Source organism: Nomascus leucogenys, chromosome 15 (genome assembly GCF_006542625.1).
Source record: "Nomascus leucogenys isolate Asia chromosome 15, Asia_NLE_v1, whole genome shotgun sequence".
Taxonomy (NCBI): Eukaryota; Metazoa; Chordata; class Mammalia; order Primates; family Hylobatidae; genus Nomascus; species Nomascus leucogenys.
This window is the reverse complement of record NC_044395.1, coordinates 38,338,660-38,353,717: the sequence shown is the minus strand read 5'-3', so window position 1 is coordinate 38,353,717 and position 15,058 is coordinate 38,338,660. Positions and strand designations below refer to the sequence as shown.

General features: G+C 39.2%; 1 long non-coding RNA gene across 1 annotated transcript; it reads left to right on the top strand.

The window, feature by feature from the left end:
- Nucleotides 1–5,990: 5,990 nt before the first annotated feature.
- LOC115838565 lies at nt 5,991–11,751 on the top strand. The gene is made up of 4 exons (XR_004033567.1): nt 5,991–6,047; nt 8,500–8,582; nt 9,608–9,618; nt 11,497–11,751. It is a non-coding gene; the product is annotated as an uncharacterized LOC115838565 (long non-coding RNA).
- The last annotated feature ends 3,307 nt before the right edge of the window (nt 11,752–15,058 follow it).

Sequence of the window (15,058 nt, the reverse complement as noted above, 5' to 3'; positions counted from 1 at the left end):
AATGGAATCCCCTCTAGGTACAAATAGACTGGTTCTCTATTATGCAACCTATTCAACACCCCCTTCACCCACCCATTCCTGATTATCCCTCGGTGTCCTACCCCTATCTTGGGGCGGGACATACAAAGTAAGTCCCAGGTCTCCATACAATTTGCCTCCTGCAATTCCGTCCCTTTTATCTTACTCTGCTGCCCAGATGCTTCCCTCTCCTTCCCCTCATCCTCATTATCCACCCTGTTACCTTTTGTTAATCCGGAAGTTCAAAACGTTCCTAAACCCACAATAGCCACACATCACATCCCAGTCATAATAACTGTCCAAAACCCCTCCAAAACCCCTCCATTTTCCTTCATCAGTCTCAAAATACCCTTAACCCAGCTGGCCTTAGGGACCTCAAACCTACTATCTGTAAACTTTAATAAGCTCGAATTCTCAAGCCTGTCAACTCTCCCCACAACACCCCTATCCTAGCTGTCAATAAGACAGACGGGTCTTACCTCTTGGTCCAAGATCTCCGAGTTGTTAACCAGGCCTATCTATCTGGTGGTCCCCAGTCATATACTCTACTCTCCCATATTCCCTCATCTACCCCACACTTCTCTGTATTGGATCTAAAGGATGCCTTTTTCACTATTCGCTTGAATTTTGCTTCCCAAAGTCTTTTTGCTTTCACTTGGTCAAGTCCTAATACACATCCTCCCAACTAACATGGATCATACTCCCACAGGGGTTCCAGGATAGTCCCCACCTATTCAGACAGGCCCTCACCAAGAATCTAGCTGAACTTTGCCTTATTCCTAGCACCCTCCTCTAATACGTCAATAACCTCCTTCTCTGTAGCCCCTCCCTTAACCTGTCCTTCGAACACACCACTCAGCTTTTTTTTTTTTTTTATTATACTTTAGGTTTTAGGGTACATGTGCACAATATGCAGGTTTGTTACATATGTATCCATGTGCCATGTTGATTTCCTGCACCCATTAACTCGTCATTCACTCAGCTTTTAAATTTCCTCCATAGTCAAGGATATCGGGTCTCACCCACAAAGGCTCGGGTAGCCCAAACCCAGGTCACTTACCTTGGGCTTGCTCTATCGCCTAATTCTCAGGCCTTCTCAACCCAATGAAATGAGCTAAATTGGGACATTCCTCTTCCCCACACAAAGGAGGACCTCCTCTCCTTCTTGGGTCTTGTGGGATACTTCCAGCTGTAGATTCCCAAGTTCGGCTTGCTGGCCAAGCCATTCTACATGGCCTCACATGGGCCCATCCTAAAATCCCTGAACCCAGCTTTCCCCATCAACTCCCACTTTAAAAAACTAAAAAAAATGCCCTTTTAATGGCCCCAGCACTGGGACTGCCCAACCCCACCAAGCCCTTTACTCTGTATGTACATTCTGACCAAGGCCTTGCTTATGGACTACCAAACATACGGCAATGCCCCACAAGCTGTTACATACCTCTCAAAACAACCAGACTCTCATTCAAGGCTGGCCACTGTGCCTAAAAATCTTAGGTGTGGCCACATTGTTGGCCTCAGAGGCACAGAAACTCACTTTCTAACAACACATTACTATGTGTAATGCATCTTCCCATAACCTATAGAACCTCATAAGCCATCATTCTCTTCTATCTCTCTCACCATCCTGCTTACAGCAGGTACATGCCTTATTCATAGGAAACTCTCTAAATCACTTTCCAGAAATGTAAAGCTCTCAACCTGGCCACCCTTCTCCCTGTAAACACCTCTAACTCTGAGCTCTCTCACTCCTGCCTGGACTTCTTAGACTCCCTCTCTTCCCACTTCCAACACATTTTGGAAGCCCCTTTGCAGGGAACCCCTACAGAAACTCTTTTAGGGAGCCATGTCCAGCAGCTGGCTACACCATCATTGCCAAAAGCAAACTCCTAAAATCCAATGCTCTCCCACCTCATACTACCCCTCAACAGGTGAAGCTAGTTTTTCTAACCAGGGCCCTCACCCTAGCAAAGGGAAAGAGAATTAACATTTACATGAATTCCAAATATGCATACCACATCCTACACTCTCACGCCTTAAGCTAGCTGGAAAGGGTTTTTCTAGCTACAAAACGAACCCCCATAGGAAATGGCAAACTAATATACAAGCTGCTGGAGGCAGCTAAACTACCACCACAGGCTGTCATTATCCATTGTAAAGGACACTAAAAGGCTACAGATGCCATAAACAAGGGAAAGATTTTAGCAAGTTCGGCAGCCCAGCAGGCAGCCCTTAAAAAATCATTATTGTCCATTTCTCCCAACATACACCCTATATATACCCAAGAGGAACAAATCTCAGTCACCTAGGCTGGCACCATTCAGGAATTCCCACAAGTCCCTCAGCCTAAGCCCATTTGAACTCATGCACAGATGCCCCTTTATCCTCCAGAAACTTCCTTCATCTCCTTCCTCTTCTATATGGGATACTTGGCTGGCATTACATCTTACTCAACATCTAATAAGAGAGTGTGCAAATGCTTACTTGCCCCAGCCTGAAAGCCCATCCTCCAGACACTCCTCCCTGTCCCTATAACCAGGGGACCGGGTCTGAATCGCAGACTCCTCCTCCTCCTCTCTCCAACCAAAGTGGATGGGTCCTCACCAGGTAATCCTAACTACTCTCATGGCGGCAAAGCTAACATCCTATCCATACTGGATACACCATTCCAAACTAAAAAGACCACCAATTCCACTTCCAGAAATTTCCTCATCCCCAAATTATTCTTCCTCCCTCACAGGACTGACTTGCTGCACTTACAAAAATTCCAAAAGTTGCCGATCCAGAAGGCCCTGGTCCATAACATTCTCTGCCTCCAATTTCAAATCTTTTATCTCATACTTTGCTTCAAATCTTTCCCAGTATTCCCTCCCATGTCCCTGGATAGACCACTCCAGTTCCTCACATTAATCTAGGAGCTATGGCTGCAGGACACCTTCCAGGATATCACTCCTACTCAAATCTCCATTTTTGTTTTTATTTTTTCTTTTTGTCTTCTTTGTCTGTTGGATACTCTAAAGTCCCCACCCCCAACCTTTGGCAGTTGGGGCCCCTTTGTCAACCTCACACATTATCTTTTAATCAGTTACACTTCCCTCTTTCTTCCAACTGTTAAATTTATTTGTCCACATAAATCTAGCAGATCACAGCCCTTCCTGTTAACCTAACCACATAAACCTGGTCCAAAATAAACCTGCATCTCACCTACTCAGCCAATCCATTCCCAAAACCTGTTTATAATCTTGCTCAGCTAAACACCTTTCCCCCATCCGTCAAATAAACCCACACTGTCACACACTGTGATGTCGCCCTCCTTTACTTCATGGCCTCTAAACGAAACACGTTACAAGCTGGATTTCATAAAACACCTCCTACCAATCCTGCCCCTCTCTGCCGGTGCAGCTGTCCATGTATCAAACTCAAGGGTGCTTCCTGGAAAAAAAAATGCACATGATTCCCTCAACTGCAACTTTTATCCTTCTGCCCTGTCTGAACCGCAATGGCTATTAGTTACCAAAACTCATCTCTTTCTCTCTCTCCAAAACTAAATAGCCTTCACGTCCTCCCCCACTAATATTCCCTATCAGGTCCTCACAGGGACTACCCTTGCTACCAACTATTCAACTTGGAAAAACAAAAAGTTGGAACAAAAAGTTTATTCAGGATTCAACCCCTCCTTCTCATGGCTCACTACCTTCACTTACAACTTTTGCCTGTCAACCCCAAGTCTTTTCTGTGTGAAACAAATTCTTATCTCTGCCTACTGGCCAATTAGTCAAGAACAGGCACCCTAGTATTTCAGCCCCCAAACATTAACATCCTACCAAACAACCAGACCATCCAGGTTCCTTTAGCAGCTTCTGTCTCATCTTCCTCTACATGCACTAAGTGGGCTCTACATCTCATTCCTGTGGTAACAGGATTAAGCATCTCTGCTGCACTTGGCACTGGAATAGCAGGGATATCACCCTCAACTGCCCTATATAACAAAATCTCTACAGTTCTCTATAATACCCTAGATGACATGCATACTTCCATTACAAGCCTCCAAAGGCAGATAGACTCCTTTGAGGGAGTCATCCTTCAAAACCAAAGGGCTCTAGACCTGTTAACTGCTAAGAAGGGGGACACACGTGTATACCTCCAAAACCAATGCTGTTTTTATGTTAATGAATCCAGCATTATTCATGATGCGGCCCTAAGGCTCCATGACAGGGCTGCAGAAATCCATCAAGTTACTAACTCTTGGTGGCAGGGGTCATTCTTTCTAAAGTGGATGCCTTGGTAACCCCTTTCTTAGAGCCCTTAGTTTTCTTCCCTCATAATACTAACAAGTGCCCCTGTATACTCACCTTTATATCCTGCTTTATCTCCCAAAGGCTGAACTCCCTTGTCCAGGCAGCCACCTAGAAACACATTCATACCATCCTTCTTCACCAAGTCCGGTATTAGCGCATCCAGGAAAACAGCTCTGAAGACGACACAAACTGCTTCAAAACCCAAACCCTGACTACAGTGCCCCTTTTCAGCAGGAAGCAGCTAGATAATTAACAACTCCCATCTTTCTTTTACAGTAAAGTAGGAGGCAATGTTAGTCCAAACTGTAACATTTTGTAAGCGCCCCCCTCTGCTATTTTGCAGACCTTCGCCAACATGAAACATTTCACCAAGGTTCAGGTCGTGAGAAACATCTTGCCTACCCACCTGACCACAAAGCAGACAAAGGCCCAACTGAAGAAACATTCTTATACACTACCGGGCAAAGGCTCAACTAAAGAAACATCCCTATCATATTCTGTTGGGAGAAAGTGCAAAGAAACACCATGTTCTGGAGGAACAAGGGCCAGAACTGCCTCATCATGGGAACATCTTATCAATATCCTACCTACTGGGCAGCCAGCCATATGGCCCAGATCTCTTCCACTCAGACCCATTAAGTACCCCAGCCTGTAAGGGGCGGTGAGCTCTGTCTGGCCGTAAGTTGGCCCCCAACTTCCGCAGGTGTCTGCAATATACCTGTGTTGCTGTTTGAGCTGCCCCCTCTCTGTGTCTTTCTTTAACCCTTGTCTTCCCTTCAAAACCTAACAGTAAGCACTCACTTCTTACTTGTTGAATAAATGAATGATAGACAATGGACGATTGTTAATATTTGTTAAGAAAAATGGAAATTCAGCCGGGCGCAGCGGCTCATGCCTGTAATCCCAGCACTTTGGGAGGCCTAGGTGGGAGGATCACGAGGTCAGGAGATGGAGACCATCCTGGCTAACACAGTGAAGCCCTGTCTTTACTAAAAATACAAAAAAAATTAGCCAGGCGTGGTGGCGGGCGCCTGTAGTCCCAGCTTCTTGGGAGGCTGAGGCAGGAGAATGGCGTGAACCCGGGAGGTGGAGCTTGCAGTGAGCCAAGATTGCACCACTGCACTCCAGCCTGGGCGACAGAGCAAGACTCCGTCTCAAAAAAAAGAAAAAAAGAAAAACGGAAATTCAAAGGAGTAGAAAGAGCAATTGCATCTGTAGGCATGTGCTGATCCTTTCTAAGAATTATGGGTCAGAGAAGCCACATCAGATGTAAAATACGATTACAGGCTTGAAAAGGGAAGAAAAAGCAAGATTTCAGGAGTTTCCCAAATACAAGAGTAATTCAGGAAATGATTTATAAAATTGAGCAGTGAGAGAGTGGTATGTACTCTTATTAACTTTAGAAGGTCATTTGGTCAGACTGGAGTTCACTGGGCAGTCAGGACCAACAATCCCACTATCTCCACTGGCTCTGCTGCTGTGTCTCTACAATTAGGTTGCATTGTTAGATATTAAGTAGATTTTCTAATTTCTATTTTATGCTATCCTATAGTATCACAATGAGTATATGTGTGTGTTTGGGGATGGGGGTGGGATTTGAAGACTTTAGAAGGTTCCACTACTCTGTTTAAGCAATTATGATGTCGGTTGAAGACAACACTTACTCCTCTGCCTCTGAAAGAAAAAAGCCCAAGGGCCTAGGTAAATGATGGACAGCATCCTGGATGATGAGTGGGTTTACTTCTTTAAGAAAAGCAACTTGAAAGCAATGGAAAGATGGCTTAAAAGAGAACAGGAACCATATGTCAATTATAGAAAGAATTATTAGGACAAAGGGGTGTACTGAACCTGACTTCAGGATTAGTTTGAACAGCATAATCCTAGAAGTTTTCTAAAAGTTCTAGTTAGTGAGGTTTTAGAATTTTTTAGCTTTGGGTAAAAAATCTATTTGATAAAGTCCAGATTTTTCATATCACTGTGACTATTTGGAGATGGTCTCCTGTAGGTCTGTTTCTACTGAGCTGGGAAGCAGCCCAGATTTGCTTCTGGTGCTCCTGGTCCAAATCACATATGATCCCTTGAGAGAAAACCATTCTTTACAGAGAGAGAAGGGGAAGCTAATATTGCTTACATTAGAATATATTTACATGTCTGCACTATAAAACCTTACATTAAAAGGCTAAAATGCAAACAACATTACAGGTCTCTTTCCAGGAGTAAGGTGACAGTTTGGTAGGAACCTTTTGAAAGTTACTTTGCTTATCTCTGCCTTTCTCTCTCTCGTGTTCCAGGGCCATAACTTATGAAGATCAACATTGATATGATTGGTCTTTACTCCCACGTCATGTTTTCAATGAGGCTTCCCTGGCCACTCTAACTAAAATTTCTCCCTACTGACACTATATCTCATTCCCTTGCTCATTTTTCTCTTTTGCACTTACTATTATCTAAAAACAAAACAAAAAAACCTTATTGTTGGTTTCTGCTCCAGAGTGTAAGTTCTATAAGGGTGGATTAGATATTCATGTCTGTGTCATACACATTTCTATTCCCTGGGGTCTAGAACAGTATTTGGTGCATGGAAGATACTCATTTAGTATTTTTGAGTGACTAAATTAATTTATACATTGAATTGGCACAGTCCTCGAAAGCACTCTCGTTAGATTATAAAGCTTGTTACAATGAAGCTGCTGTTTTTGCAAATTTGTGTACTAGTGATTGCCTTCCTCCCTTATGATTCACAATGTAGGGCTCATGATGGCAAGCACTTAGATTGAAAAGTTTCAGAAACTATATCAGGGGTAGGCACGTCTTGAAATAAAAGAAAGAAAGAATGAATATATGAAATCGATTTTAACATCCTCTCTCAGAACTGCATTCAGAAACAGTCTATGGCCTGAATAAGCAAAATGGTCTAATTACTTCTTATCTACATGTTGCTTTTTGCCAAAAATTGCTAAGTTTAGTGAGTTGTTAGTAGAGCAAAATAATGCCTCCATCATAAATTTGCTTATAGACAATCTTCCATATATCCTATTATAGACAATACAAGATGGGAAAAGTAAACAAAAACGCCTAAATCCTGTCAGGTGACAGTCTCATAAAATTTGACTTCAATTTAATATCCAGGGACGTATGTGGGTGATGAGCATTTGACAACTGCCTTACGTTTTGCTGTAGTGTCACACAGAGTAGCTGCCATTCTGGTCTAAAAACCCTGCTGGGAAAAGAAAAAACATGAAATACTAGAAATCCTTAATTATGCTTCCTGAATTTATTCGGCTTGAAGTCTGATTGCCAAAAATAGCCCTGCCTGCAACATTAATAGTCTTTTCTATTTAACTAAAATATCAGGAATGTAAAGGAAATGTAAACCACTTCAGCTGTCTAACCAACATTATTCGTTTGATTTCTGCTCACTGCTGATAGTAGCACATTTATATTTCATGGTTTCTGAATTCAAAGTGCGAAAATATCCAGATGTGGTCGACTGCTTTCAGGACCAGATGATAAACAGCATTATTTCTTGAAGTTAGATAGCAATCCTGAAGAATAGTCCATTCAGCAGCAAATCAAAAGATTTATATTAAGTAGGAAAGTCATATTAATCTTGCCTACGTATGCCTGGTATCAGAAACTTATCTGTAGGGAAAGTAGAAAGCACTATATAAAGAAAGAGGCTTACACTATGGCCTGGAAGCAGAGTGGCATCAAAATAAGGAGGGAGACTCAATATATAATTTAGAACTAATTTCTGAGAATAATATTTAATGGAAAACTTAATATCACAGCTCACAACCCCACTTCAGGGCCAATTGAAAAGTAGGTAAGCAATTTTGGAATGCTTCAAGATCTAGAAAGAAGTCTTTGTTAGAGACTTACGGTTTTAAATTATTATAGGCTTCTTCCTATGAGGTTTCTGAAACATAATGCTTTAAAAATGCGTTTGTGATGTGAATGTTGATACTAACACATGGTTCTCTGCAGCTGAGGATATATTTCTAATGTTGCTGCTCGTGGTTGCCTTTGATCTGCCAGTTTTAGTATAATGATCTAATACACATGTGAGTATTTTGAACAGGCAAATAGTTCTACATAAATTCTACATATGGCATTTTTCTCATTTTTGTTTTAGTGTACATTTATATATATGAAAAGAGTGTTCTTCATCATTTCTTTGCAGTGCGATTTTAAGCCTGAAAAGAATATTTGGTCTTCAATCTTGGCAAGCATACCTGTAAAGTAGATGGTAAGGCTGCTGATGAGGTAAGAAACTTTCTTCTTTGTTAATGAAGGGTATCTAATGGTCTTCTTTATCATCTTGATATATTTGTATTTACCTCTCTAAAAAAAATAACTACTTGGTTAGTTATTCAAATTGCTAAAAATCAAGCTGAAACCAATAATAAGTAGAACCTTAAATTCTGAGGAAAAGTTTACAGAGTAAAAGTCATCTTTTTTTATACCATAATTCAAAAGTCAGTTTTTAAATCCTTGGCTATTAAGACTGTCTAAGATAGCTTTCTAGTTTAAGAGGTGGAGATTGATCTTTCTTTGAATAACTAACCCTCTGTGGATTGTTCTATACAATCAATCAATTAAGTTGGTGTTGTTTTATTGTTTGCTGCTACATGTGTATTAAGTTTTACCTGCAAGCTCAACTGTATGATCCTTGAAAGCAGGACACAAACCAGTTTCTCAGATACTAAAGCAAGCTGAAGAGTATTACACAGAAAAAGTATAGAAATATTAAGGACGAGAAATACTGGGTATTTTATGAGTTAAACAAGCTTCTTTAGTGCAGAGCTTCTCTGAATGTCTGTTGCAGCATGTAGCTGTGGCTCCTGAACCAGACTGCCTCGGTTCCCATCTTAACTCCATTATGAGCTGTGTCATCTTGAACCTTGGATACATGGCTTAACCTTTATGTGCTTTAGTTTCTAGAACTGTAATCTGGATTACCTCCCACAGTTTTATGAAGCATTTAGAAATCAATGCATGCACTATTATCATTAATGTACAATTGTGAATTTCTGTGCAGAATTTACTGTGTGGTTTCCATAAGCTTATCTGACCATGGAATTATTTTTTTTTCCTGACATATCACACAACTGGTGTTTCAGAAAATACACTCAAAGAAATATCTTTAGACAGTGTCCTGTGATTACTGATACTTAACACATTTGTATCATGAACATTAGATATCCATATGCCATTCATACAGATTTTAAAATATATATATTTTACTTTTATGCATGCTTCCCCCCTGCCCTTCTGGATGTATACCCCAGAACCATTTGAAGTAAGTTCCCGACTTTGGGATTTTTCAAATTAAAGTACTTTACCATGTATTTCCTAGGAATAATGACAATCTGTTATAGAACCATATTATTATAATGCTTGAGAAAATAAAAATGATTATACAATATCATCCAGCCAATATTTAAAATTTATCCAGATATTACCAGATGTCTTTTATAGATACTTTTTTAAAAATATAGGACCCAATTGAGGTGCATACATTTGCTTTTGTTATATATATGTAACTTTCTTTTAATATAGAATAATCCTCTCATATTATTTTTCTGACTATTTAAAGAGCTTTGATCAGCTGTCTTGTAAAATGTCCTTTCATCTGATTGTCTTCTACATTGACTAAATTGTTTTCTATCTTTATCTTTCTTGGAAATGGGAAGATAGGTCTAGAGTTTGATAAGATACAAGTTAAACAATTTGACAAGGGTGCTTGGTAGGTGATTATCTCTATTTCAAAGCACATCACATTTGAAACATAATATCAGATTGCTCCTTTATTAGTAATGATAATTTTGATCACTCAGTTAAGGTGGTGACTCTCAGAAGTCCGAACTGTAAAAGTGCATCTTTTCCTTTATAAATTTTAAATAATCCATTGTGTAATGCATTGAAATTTGTGAATCTCTTTTTCCTTAACAACATTTTATCAATGCTTTTTGTATCCATTGACAGCCCTTGTTTAAATCAAATAGTACATTGGGATTAGAAAATGGTGATTTTTCTAATTTTGTTATTCTGTGTACATTTACTAGCAAGCATTCTTCTGTTAAGGTATTATCACTGTTTTCAGGGGCATGTGACCTAAGATGAAGTGACAGAACAGCATGGAAGAGCAGACACATGCTTGACAGGTTTAGGCAGCTTTATGACAGTTGTAAAAGAAAATGCCAGAGCTTTTCAGAGAAGACAAGGCCAAACATAAGAGGAGGGACACACAGACACACACACACACACACACACACACAGAGGGAGGGAGAGAGATAGGGGTTTACAATATGACTATCCCCTGGGAAAGGCCTCTGGGAAGGGACCAGTAAACCAGGAGAGCCTGTTTCATATCAATGCCATAACTCCCTTGTTTCTTTGACTCCTTTTTATTATATCATTTGGTTAACTGCTCTCCTTTTGTCCTCACTTTCAAGTTCTTTATCTCTTTTTCTGAAGATGTAACACTTATAATTAGCATACCTCTATCTTCCGCATGTAAAGTTTTGGAAGTGTTGGCAGACAGCAGAGACGGCAGAGTTTGGAAAAATACAGGAATCAAAAGCTCTAAGATAGCCATAGACAGGGTATTAGGCTCTGTGTATCAAGGCTTGGGTGGGAAATACACGGTACACTCCAACAAGGTCATAAGGGGAGTTTAATAAAGGTAGGGGCAAAATTAAAATAACTCATAAAGGGTATCGCAGTATCCTAAACTATGACAAGTTAATAGCTGTAAGCTCTAGCATCAAGAGAGAGTAGTTATGTAGAGAGGTCCACCTGAAGGAGCAATCGACTTAGATGGAGGGGCACAGCCAACACACAATCCCTGTAGGGAGGAAGCTGGTGAGTAAATACCCCACCTTCAGTCTTCCCCACCTTCTGATCTCCTAAAATATAAGTTCTATAGGTATAGAAATTTTATTCGTCTCATTTATTTGTATGCCTAGAAGAAATAGTGCCAGGTATGCAGACTGTGCTCAATAAGTTTTGTTTAGTATGTAAACAAATGAATGGAAGAAAGAATGGATGTGTGAGAGACTCAGAGGAGTCATTTTGAGTTTCTCAGTTGGTCTTTTGAAAATCCAAAAGCAAATTAAATTTTCTTTGCCTTAGTAATGCATATCAATGCCATGAGATCTCATTATTTAGTTTTTAGAAAAAATGATCAATGAGAAAATTGTACCAGAGGACCCACATTGGGACTTTTGAGTTGAACACATTACTTAACAAATGCTAACATGGGAACTTGAGGATATTTAGTGAACCTGCTGAAGTCAACATATTAATGCAACTGAAACCAACAGAGAAGCAGCTGTCTATTAACCTTGGCATTTTGGGGTCTAAAAAAAGCTTTTACCCACTATTGTGCCTTGTAACTTATAAAATAAATCAAAACATAACAACAGTTAACCTTGAAAATCTTTTGATTCCCTCCCAGGGTTAATATTCTTGAAGGTAGTATAGTGTGATGGGAAAGTCTGTATCTTGAATTAAGCAAAATTCTGTCAAATTCTGGCTCTGCTACTCATTATCTACATAACATAGAAAGATTACTTGAAAATTTTTTTTTTATTATTATACTTTAGGTTTTAGGGTACATGGGCACAATGTGCAGGTTTGTTACATATGTATCCATGTGCCATGTTGGTTTGCTGCACCCATTAACTCGTCATTTAGCATTAGGTATATCTCCTAATGCTCTCCCTCCCCCCTCCCCCTACCCCACAACGGTCCCCAGAGTGTGATGTTCCCCTTCCTGTGTCCATGAGTTCTCATTGTTCAATTCCCACCTATGAGTGAGAACATGCGGTGTTTGGTTTTTTGTCCTTGTGATAGTTTACTGAGAATGATGTTTTCCAGTTTCATCCATATCCCTACAAAGGACATGAACTCATCATTTTTTATGGCTGCATAGTATTCCATGGTATATATGTGCCACATTTTCTTAATCCAGTCTATCGTTGTTGGACATTTGGGTTGGTTCCAAGTCTTTGCTATTGTGAATAGTGCCGCAATAAACATACGTGTGCATGTGTCTTTATAGCAGCATGATTTATATAGTCCTTTGGGTATATACCCAGTAAGGGGATGGCTGGGTCAAATGGTATTTCTAGTTCTAGATCCCTGAGGAGCCACACTGACTTCCACAATGGTTGAACTAGTTTACAGTCCCACCAACAGTGTAAAAGTGTTCCTATTTCTCCACATCCTCTCCAGCACCTTTTGTTTCCTGACTTTTTAATGATGGCCATTCTAACTGGTGTGAGATGGTATCTCATTGTGGTTTTGATTTGCATTTCTCTGATGGCCAGTGATGATGAGCATTTTTTCATGTGTTTTTTGGCTGCATAAATGTTTTCTTTTGAGAAGTGTCTGTTCATGTCCTTCACCCACTTTTTTGATGGGATTGAAAAATTTTTTAAAATCTCACTTTTTTCATTTGTTAAACCAGGATAATCTCACCTGTATTGTGCCAAGAATTGAGAAAATGTATTGCAAATGTTTTGCACATGATATCTGCTTTATACATGTTAGTTCTTTGTTTTCCTTGGGGAAAGATAAATTAACACATTGATATAAATTAAAATAGAAAATTAATATAAATTACTATAATATTAATTTTATATTAGCTTTTATTTCTCTTCATTTTTGTAAACTTTTGAAAATTCTTGATGTTATTATGTAGTTAATCAACTTAGAATCAATTTCAATGAGCTATATCAAAGAAGACAGAAGAAAAACTACAAAAACTACATGGTTTTACATAACTGTATCCCACCTTGTCATTTACTTCATCATGAGATAGCAATAGTCACAAAACCCAATTTAAAAGTAGAAATAAAGATAAATTATCAGAGTTCACAAAAATCTTCCATTCCTGTGTGTAAATGGCACTATTGAGCAAAAGTCTTAGATTTCTCTTATGGAAAGTTTAAATATTTCCATGTTGTTTTATTTTTCCTGCTGGAAGGGGAAGTACAACTGATTTTTTGGTAGGCAACTAAAATAACTAGTTTATTGCCTATCCTTCCACAGATATTTTATGCACATGTGGGCAATTAAATAATCTCTACCACTTTTAAATTTTTAACAGATGCTATATTTTAGACTAGATTTAAATTTTAGGAAAAGTTGTAAAGATATTACAGAGCCCCAATATTCTGCATCAACCAGTTTTCTCGTTTGTTAACATCTCACATTTTTGGGGTACATTTGTCATAGCTAGGGAATCAACACTGGTATATTATAATTAGTTAAATTTCACAGTTTATCAAGTTTTTCTATTTTTAACCGAGAGTTCCTTCTTGTTTCTAGGATCCCATCCAGGATATCATCTTAAATTTAGTTATCATGTCTCCTTAGCCTCTTCTGATCCGTGACAATTTCTCAGACTTTCCTTGTTTTTTTTTTTTTTTTTTTTTTTTTTTTTTTTTTTTTTTATGACCTTGACATTTTTGAGGAGGGCTGGTCAAGTATTTTGTAAAAGGTTCCTCAACTGGAGTTTGACTGATGTTTTTCTCGTGGTTAGACAAGGGTTTTGAGATAATGACTTCAGAGATGAAGTGCCCTTCTCAGCATGGTAGCAAGGGTATGTATTTCAACATGACTTACCACTGATGATGTTAACTTTTATCACGTGGTCAAGGTAGTGTGTGTTGTTTCTCCAGTGTGAAGTTTCTTTGAAAGAAGTCACTTGCCAAAGCCCATACTCAATGAGTGCAGAGTTGTGTTCCATCTCCTTGTGCCCCTTCAAGTTTCTTTTTTGAATTTTTATTTTAAGTTCAGGGGTACACATCTGGGTTTGTTACATAGGTAAAGTTGTGTCGTGGGGGTTTGTTGTACAGATTATTACATCTCCTGGGTATTAAGCCTAGTACCCATTAGTTATTTTTCCTGATTCCCTCCTCCAAACTTCCACCCTCTGATAGGCCCCAGTCTGTGTTGTTCCTTTTTATGTGACCATGTGTTCCCATCATTTAGTTCCCACTTGAAAGTGAGAACATGCAGTATTTGGTTTTCTGTTCCTGCATTAGTTTGCTAAGGATAATGACCTCCAGCTCTGTCTGTGTTTCTAAAAAGGATGTGATCTCATTCTATTTATGGCTGCATAGTAGTCAATGGTGTATATGTGCATTTTCTTTATCTAGTCTATTGTTGATGGGCATTTAGGTTGATTCCATGTCTTTGCTATTGTGAATAGTGCTGCAGTAAACATACTCACGCATGTGTCTTTATAATAGAATGATTTGTATTTCTTTGAGTATATACCCAGTCATGGGATTGCTGGGTCAAATGGTATTTCCGTCTTTAGGTCTTTGAGGAATCACTACACTGTCTTCCACAATGGTTGAACTAATTTACACTCCCACCAACAGTGTATGAGTGTTGCTTTTTCTCCACAACCTCACCAGCATCTGTTACTTTTTGGCTTTTTAGTAATAACCATTTTGACTGGTATGAGCTGGTATCTCATTGTGATTTTAATTTGCATTTATCAGTGATGTTGAGCTTTTTTTTTATATGCTTGTTGGCCACATGTATGTCTTCTTTTGAAAAATGTCTGTTCATGTCCTTTGCCCACTTTTTAATGGTCTTTTTTTCTTATAAAGTTGTTTAAGTTCCTTATAGATGCTGGATATTAGACCTTTGTCAGCTGCATAGTTTGCAAAAATTGTCTCCCATTCTGTGGGTTGTATGTTGTCTCTGTTGATAGTTTC